Below are 10,102 nucleotides of genomic sequence, written 5' to 3' on the forward strand. Positions count from 1 at the left end.
ATCAGAGGACCTAAATAATGGAACACTTTATTAAATAACCAGCTGAAAAATTGTTCATCATTTTCTCTATTCAAACAAAAACTCAAACAAAAACCTTTAACTAGGGTCTTTTACTTTTTTTACTTAAACGAGTAAGTTAATTTTTATCAAAAAGTAAATTACATAAGTAATTTTAAACGTTTTGTGTAAATTTACATTTCTGTATAAGTAATTAATTTTTTTGAAACAACTTTTACTTTATAATATAAGTTTTTTACTTTCAAAATAAGTTATGTTAAAGAAGGTTACATCAAAAAGTAATTTACTTTTACATGTAAAATTAAGTCACATTTACATTTACTTATAAAAGTAACGAATTAAAAAAAAATTATATTAAAACAAAAACTTGCATATGAAAATAAATTACATAAAAGTAATATGTAATTACCAAATGTAAACTAAACTTAGAAATAAAATTATATTTTTCAAGAATGTATTTTTTATTTTAAAAGTAATAACAAATCTTTATTAAAAAAAAATACAAAATAAAATTTAAATTACATAAGCTTACATTTTATATAATTTGTAAAGTAAAATACAAGTAATTTATTCAAAATAAGTAAAGAAATTTACTTATATTCTACAATAATTTTGACAGGATCTTGTACAACAGTAATGCAAAAAAGTAACGTCTAGAATTCAGACTAAGTTGAAACATGGCAGTGAGAATACCCTTGGGAGACTCAGAAAAGGGTTGACTATTTAAAAGAAATAATTAACATAATTTGAAAGACATAATTAACATAATTGTTAATTGTTTTTACAGGTTTTTTGAGTAAAAGTTTTTATTATTGAAAAATTAAGGAGGGAAAGTTTAAACCAGTCCTGGATTATGCGGGCAACAACCCCATGTCCCGCAGATTTAGGAGCTCCGAAATTTTTAAGAAGATGCTTTATTTTTGTATAGTTTTTTCGCCACTTTAATAAGAAAAAAAGTTACCTACTCAAAATTATCCCCAGACCCTGCAAGTTTTATTCCGGCACTAGTTATAAGAACTACGGTATTTTATAGCGAGAAAAATTTAGAACTATTTATGTAAATATCTTTATCTGCGTATAGTATCAGTGGCCTGACTACACCAAGGCCAGTGTAAGCAATATTTACTGTCCCTCAAGCAACTAGGCCCAGGGCCGCGAAGTTTCGGAGCCTCAAGATGTATTTAAAGAATTTTTGTTGTTGTTTCTTTTAGTAAAAGTTATTGTTCCAGAGAAACAGAATTGGGCACCTGAACTAGTATGCCTACTGGTCAAAAATATTTTGCTACGCCACTGTGTTATATACGCAAAACCCGAGCAGTAGCTAAGCAATGATTTATACGTAGATTAAGGAAAAAAACTTGTGGTGATAAGAGCCTGGAAAAAAAATACCCTAAACATTTACCATCCCATTGCTGTTTTCATTTTTTCCAATTCCAATAACTGTCTAAACCATATAGAGTCTGATTACAAAAATAGAAAAGTGGGAAATAAATAATAACAGACAAATGCACATGTATTTGTTTATGTTTCCTTGTTTGACTTTTTCAATTATTAAAGTTCAATCGCAATATAACTATTTTGTCTGAGTTTTTGAATTATGTCTCGATTTTTTGTTTACATACACTGTTTGTATTTACCTAAAAATATTATTTATAAATGTTTTTTTATAAAACGTTTTCAGTTCAACCACGTGCATTGTTTCCACTTTTATTTAGAGCTGATTTTACACTATAAGATGAAGTCCTTTGAGTCCATTTGTCTAAAGTTGAAAACTCTGTAACTCAAAACCAACGGCATTTATGAATGCAGGCCCGGTTCTAACAGTTTTCTATGTGTAGGCGAGATGCAAATTTGCCGCCGCAAAAATTAAAAATGCAATAATTTCCAATTTAAAGGAAAATAGAAAAACACTGAAAATCAAACTTTAATATATTTTTATTTTATTACGAAAAATTACACAAAAACAAAGTAAATAAAAAAACTGAATTTATACAAAAATAAAAAACAAAACAAAATCCATTCATGAAAAAATAAAAAACAAATCGTAATTAAAAGTGAATTTTCCTAGCTTTTAATTCTGCGAAATCTTTAACCAAATCTTCTATGTCCAAATGATCAGCAATTTCTTTCTCGATGGAAATCGTAGCTAGACCAACTAAACGATCTTGACACATTTGTGATTTGAAATAGGATTTTATTATTTTCAGCTTTGAAAAGCTTCTTTCAGCACTAGCAACTGTGACTGGTAACGTTAGTAGTATGCGAAGAGCTATCGAAAGGTTTGGGAATACTTCGACAACATTAGATGTGTAAATACATTTTAATACACTTTTTGGATCGCTATTGGAAGTATCAAGTCGTCTCCAAATAGCTTTAATTTCATACCAAAGTTCGACCCCGTTGATATCAGATTGGCCATCAGACATAAGCGCTAACTGCAAGTCCTTACAGTGTTTCAATAACTCATCATCCGTAAAGTGTTTGCTGCCGATATTGTAAAGAAACCCAAATAAAACATGTATACAAACAAACGCTTTTATTACTATATTATTTATTTGAAAAAATTAGTATGTATTAAAGTTCCCGTGAAATACAACGCCGCCTAAGCAAAAAATTTGTGGACAAATAGGAAATGTTGTAATCTACAAAATCCATAGCTTTAAATTATAAAAATGGAGTGAGTACGTAGAAGAATTTGGAAATTTTAAAAAAAAATAAAATAATTTCTTGTTACAAAAAAAAAATTAAAAAAATTTTTTTTTTTTGGGAAAACACAAAATAAATTAAGAAAATGCCGCTCTAGAAAAGTGCCGCCGTCGGCTGTCGCCGACGTCGCCTACGCTTAAAACCGGGCCTGTATGAATGGGGTCCTTTTCTCCATCAATTTGTATAGCTGTTGACAGCGATTTTGCCAAGTTTCATGTTAGTATCACAATGTATTGTAACTATTTTTACCCTTATTCTTTCCACTATTTATTGGTTTTAAAATATACACAAATATTACGGTTTTTGTAAATTAAGTACTCTTTTGTTTTTAATTTTTAATTTTTTATTTAAATATTACTATATTACAGACTGTTATATATTTTATTTTTATATTTTTCAATAAATACTTTGTATAATATACGTATATAGTAAGGTTCTTGTAAATACGTACTCTTGTAAATACGTTACTCTTGTAAATATTTTAATTTATTTATTTATTTTTTCTTTCTTTTTTTTTTTTTCTTTCGATTTTTCGTGTTTACTTGATCTTTACTCTTAACGTGAATATTGATCTTGAAGTATTTCTTAAACTAATTGTTATTGTTTTTGACATTTATAATTTTCAATACATAATTTGTAAAGTATATATATATATATATTATTCGGTTATTGTAAATACGTACGATTGGGGCTAGGTGATAAGACAAAATAACATCTTCTACTTGCCCCGCCAGTATTTTTATTTATAAACTTTTATACTGTTAAAGTTATTAAACGGCGAAATAAACAAACAAACAAAACAACAATTCACGGTATATTGGACCACTTTTAAAGTGACGTCAAATTTTTTAAGTTTAAAAAAAATTATAGCTTTTAAAGTTTTAGTTTTCGCAAAACTATTTAAATGTTTGACATGAAAATGTACTCTTTAGTCAAAGAAAAGCCTTTTTTATCAAAGTTCATTCGGTTAAAAAAGAAAGATTTTGGTTTAGAATCTTTTAAGGAAATACCAACACTTCTGAGCGAAGAAAAATATTCTTCTAAAAATATTAAATTGGTTTCATGCAGACTCATCCGTGAAAATATTTCAAACAAAGATCATTGAACAACAATTCAAAAAGACAAAGAAGTCCAGAACAAGGACAACAATAAGTTTTTAACAAAAAATCAAACAAAGGTTGTTTGGGGTAATTATTCCATTGTCAAAAATTTTCAGGTATTTCATTGTAATATTTATCAACTTATACATAACGTAAATTATTTTCTTTATAAGACTGTCAAAAAGAGTTAAAGTTTTATTTTTTTGCTTATATTATTTGTATTATCTCTTTCGTGGAGACTTTTTAAGCATAAAGGAATATTTATTGGCTTCAGTAAATACATCTACTATCTTATAGCATATAAAATAGTAGATGTATTTCAGTAAATACATCTACTATATTATGACCTAAAAAGGCATTTTTTAGCGGTTCATTTGAGTTTTGCTCATAGGTTACTTAGTGGATCATTAGTTTCAGCCGCTACAAATGGCAAGCCGATAATTTTCTGTCATTTTAATAGTGGCTAGTTATCGGTGAGCCACTTTTGGCGGCTGCCACTAATGGTCCACTAAGTAACGTATGAGCAAAAATACAGCGGTCTGCTCAAAATGCCTATGTAGGTCCACTGAAAACCCGTTATAGCAAGTTTGCTGGGATATTATGTTTTACAGCAACTTTAAAATGGCACATCACTTGTATATTGTTTACTATATTTTTCAAATTTTATTAAATTATATAGTTAAGAACTTATATATATATATATATATATATATATATATATATATATATATATATATATATATATATATATATATATATATATATACATATATATATAAATTATTAAATTATATAGTTAAGAACTTATATATATATATATATATATATACATATACATAAACATATATATATATATATATATATATATATATATATATATATATATATATATATATATATATATATATATATATATATATATATGTATGTATGTATGTATGTATGTATGTATGTATGTATGTATGTATGTATGTATGTATGTATGTATGTATGTATGTATGTATGTATGTATGTATGTATGTATGTATGTATGTATGTATGTATGTATGTATGTATGTATGTATGTATGTATGTATGTATGTATGTATGTATGTATGTATGTATGTATGTATGTATGTATGTATGTATGTATGTGTGTATGTATGTGTACAGAATGTTTTTTGCCAAGTTTGTAATAATAGTGATAAGAGTACATACATATGTCTCTGAACCTCAAGTATTAAACCTATGTATTACTTTTGTTTAAGTATTATACTTAATGTAAATATTTTATACTATTCTACTATTAGGAGGAATATAATGCTGATATAATAATTTATCCTTTCTCATGTTTCTTTGCACTTTTCCTTATTTAATAACTAAATCACAGTTATTGATATTAAACCGGCAGTTTAATCAATACAAAACACATGCACAGAACACATTTTTACAGAACACATGCGCATGCAAAATTTAGACACATTCATGTGCGTTTCAAAAAAATAGTTTTAAAGCTGCCTTTATACTAAAAAACCAGCAAAGTTTGATTTTTATTTGTTTAGCCAAAAGTCTTTTAAAAAGGTTTTCTCTTAAATATTCGTTTTAAGTTGTTAATTTTTTTACGAGACTACTGCAATTTTTTTATTATTATTTCTTAATTGTCGCAATCGCATTCTTATTTTAGTTTAAAAGTTCTTTTTTACGATTTCACATAGAATTTAAGAATCAACATACGATTTTGTTGATTTTAATTTTTTCTTATTATTTAATGTTTTTAGAATTTTTTTAAATTAAATTTGTAAAAATTTTAGGCTGTTGAACACCTACATCAAAAACAATATAAATCAGGTTGCATTCGGTTATATTATGCTGAAGTAAGGCGATGAAGAAATAGAGGTAATAAAAAGTATGTACAACCGTCTAAAAAAAAGTTCACGCAAAGCAGAGACTTTAAATTATTTTCATAAGTTTTGTTATGCAAGAGAAGACGTCTCCGTAATCAAATTAGCAAAAATGCTACTCGATAATGAAGATGTTTACATCTTCATTTTCGAGCAGCATTTTTGGTACTTTGATGATCTTACATTGCTTCATTTACATTAATAGTTCAGATTTACATGAAAGGTATTATATTAATCTTCAGAAACTATAATAAAATACTTTTATAGGACTTGTACTTCTAGTTGTGTTTGATTTCTTATGGAAACCATCTACGTTATAACAATTTAAAATAATTTAAAATATAAATTTTCAGAACACCCCTCATGCTTGCTGTGCAGACAAAAAAAAAGGATTTAGTTGAAGTTTTGCTAAAAAATAAAGCAGATGTTGGGTATATTAGGGTAATAGGAGCACCTTAAGTGAAAATTGGAATATTTTCAAAAATAACTATGCTGGGTCCAAAGTTTTTGCGAATAAACAATTTTTAGGGATCCCTAATCATGATCCACTTAGATATTTTTGCACCCGAATTTTTTTCTTAAAAAAATTCGGGTGCAGAAATAAAAAAATTCAGATATTTAGATATTTTTGCACCCGAATTTTTTTCTTAAAAAAATTCGGGTACAGAGGTTTTAAAAAAGTAGCAAAGTGCTTATATTACCCAGACCACCTGGTAACATGAGCACTTTAAATAAGCTCAAAACATTAGGTTTGTAAAATAAATACCAACCTGACAATTCAACTTATTTTTGGAATATAATGACTCGTTATTAACAAAACTTATCATTAATAAATCATATTTTAAGCCATTTTTTGTTGAAACAATACTTTTTCCGTACTTTACAATACTTTTTGTTGAAACAATACGTTTTCCGTAACTTTGCTATTTTAGGACTTTAAACACTGCTATTTTAGGACTTTAAACTAGGTAACTTCAATGAAAAACACTTTGAAAAAAATAATTTAAGTAATTTGAGCATGCTAGAATTACACAAAAACGGCAGCTTTAAATAAAATCAAAACTAAATGTTTCTATGCATTGTTTTTCAAGCAAAATGGATTGGATTTTTAGCTAACATATTTTTCTTTATGAAAAAATTAATTTCATTATATTAGCACCAAAATTTTGCGCCATAGATTTATTCATACGTGATGATATTATTTTAACTACGCAAAAAGTTTAACAGCGTTTTAATTAGATGATAGCCGCTAATTGTACTAATTCCTGTTATCACCACATAAAGTCAATTCAAAACATACAAAACAACTTTAGCATCACTGATTATATCTATGAGATCTTTAAGTATGCTCATATTACCGAAGTGCTCATATTAATCTAATCTACCCCAACGCTTTTTGACGCCAATTTTAAAACGGCAATCAATTGTTGTAAAGAAAATACAAAGCAAGTTTATATTTTTTACACTTCATTTTATTTTTTTTACATTTCATTTTATTTTTTTCACTTATTGCCAATCTACCTGCTATTGAAAACGTTTTGGTCTTTTTTATACTTTTGATTTTGTTTATAGGGAGTATAAATTAATTAGTTATGCTTTAATTATGGCTAACGGAAGACGGTAAACATTATATATTTATATTATTTAATTTTTATTTTTAATATATATATATATATATATATATATATATATATATATATATATATATATAATATATATATATATATATATATATATATATATCAAAAGGCAACGTCTTTGAAAATATCTGTAGCTTGTACCTTAATGTGTTCTATTTGATATAATAACACTGGATATAAAATTTTTTAACAAAAAATATTTTTAGGGGTGCCTCAAGGCCTTTGAATATTTACTGGGTCCCTAGTTTTAATAAACAAGAGTTTTTTAAAAGTATGTCTTGTTTGGTCTCAAATGAAGTGAAATTACATTAAAATTTTTAATATAATAATCATTTTATAAAAAAATATTGTTTCAGATTTCACAAAATAGCAATTGAGACTTCTTAACTATATACGAATATGTTGAAATGAGATCATTTGACGCAAAGTTTAAAAGTCTTTAACAACAGCCACTAAACCGAAAAGATTAAAAGTAATTGCAGTTCAGTGCACTTAAAAATTTTAATCATAGTATTTTGGTATTTGCAAAGAAACAGTACATAAATCATTTTTTAATATAAACTAATTTTTTTTCAACTTTGTTGTATAGGGTGGTTTGACGCTTAACCATCCATATGAAAAATATGCATTTTTGCACAATTTTCGATTATAAATTTTTTTTTCGATATTTTATATAAAATGAATATAACTTTTGAAATTTTTATATAATTTTGGTTTATTTGAGATCCAACAAAACATGCTTTTAGATTTTATAATTTTTTGCGTCACCCTTATATAAAATTGAAAAAGTTTTTAAATTCAGTGTTATTTTGTCATATATATGTATATACAAAAGCTGAAATTGTAAACCTAGTGTAATTTTATTACTTATTAAAATTTATTTATTTTTGTTTAGATTGGGTCTCGACGTCACAACATTAACCCCAAGAGCCATTTACTTATTTCTAATATGTCTCATTGTAATATATGAATTTATAGTAAATACATCGTTTTTTATTTTTTTATTTTTTACCAGATACGACAATAGCATGCTACAATGCTATTGTACCTCAAAATAAAGTTATTAACCTTTTTGTTACTCTATTTTGATGTACATTTAATTATAATTTTATATTAAAATTAAATTATTTTCAAAATCAGAATATAGTTATGCTTCTTTTTGAATCCGAGGGTGACGTTTTAAAAAAATAAATTTTTGCTGTTTTTTTCATTTAGAACACCATTTGTGTATTAGCAATATCTATTTTCAATTTTTTTTTCTATGAAAACCGCTATACCCAACTAGGGCTGGGTCGGGATGCTTTTTCTCACCTCGCTTGCTTTTTCAAACTTATATCTTTTTATGTAAATCTTTTGCATTTAGTAGTTTTTTGTGCAGTAAAAATAAAGTTTAACCAGCTTATCTTAATTGAAAAGCATGTCATAGCAAACTTATCGCTAATATATATCGCACCTGTTTTAGTAAAAAGCATGTCATAGCAAATATATTACAAACATATCGCACCCGTTTTAGTAAAAAGCATGCCATAGCAAACATATCGCACCCATTTTAGAAAAAGGTTGTATCTCCAAAATGCAAAAAAAAATTCTTACTCTCCGATACGTCTCTTTTCTATAATGGTTTTCAACACAATGGCATATACACCTATTTTTAAATTCTTAATGACTCATTAATTATAAATAATAGAAGCATAATACTTTAAGATAACATGGACAATATTCCATAGTTTTTACTGTTCAAATGTCTCATTTTTGGCAAAAATGGACATACGTCCCTTTTCTATAACGGGTGCATTATATATTTTGGTTGCTTTGTTCTTTAATTCAAAACATTCAAAAACTATTAATTTGAGATACTTAAACTTTAATGAACGCTTAGCTTAGATTAGAGATCATGTTGATATAAGCTTTAAACAAGTTAAGTGATCTCTGTGAATTGATCAAATTAAGCAATATTAAATTGATCAATAATCTAAATACCCTGATTATCAATATATTTCGATTATGAAATTTGTGCAGCTGTGGCGCAATAGTTAGAGTTCTGGCTCAGAACCAAACGATCTCAAGGTCAACGCTGGCTCCAACACAATAAGCAACATTGTTAAAGAAGGAGACGTGAGCTTCGTACTTAAATGCTCTTCTACAGTGCTCTGTGATAAGACAGTAAGGTTTTCTTGGAGCACCTAATAACTAGAGATGGGAAACGTACCGAACCCAAACCGAACAAATCAAACTAGAACCTTACGACTGAACTAAATCGGACCCGAGCTTTACTTCTTATTGAACCGAATCCAAAATTTGAAATTGTTGGAAAAGAACCGAACCGGACAAACTGTCCTTACCCTAACCAGACCGAAAAGAAATTTATCGTAGTGAAAACTTTGCAATTTGCACTTCAATACCAAACATAACGGGATGTTAGAATTGTAATGTCTATCTCCACATTTAAGACTTTAAGTTAAAATATTTAAAAAAAGAAAAACTTTAGCAGACCGCATAAAAAGGCAGCTTTTCTGTCCAGCTTGACTGAAAAGTATGTTATTCATCCTTTGCACAAGCTATCGCAATTTTGTTTATTAAAAGGTGCGTACTATGGTAGACAAAGTTATTTCTTCTTCAACACCTTAGGCGACAGCTTTAGTGAATGCAGTCATTCAGAGAAAGTTACTGCTTTTATGTTTTGCACACTTCAACTACAGCGTTTTGTTTTTTGAATTTTTGAAGTTACAGTACTTAAAGAATTGCAAGTTATTTAAAA

Source organism: Hydra vulgaris, chromosome 06 (genome assembly GCF_038396675.1).
Source record: "Hydra vulgaris chromosome 06, alternate assembly HydraT2T_AEP".
NCBI classification, from domain to species: domain Eukaryota; kingdom Metazoa; phylum Cnidaria; class Hydrozoa; order Anthoathecata; family Hydridae; genus Hydra; species Hydra vulgaris.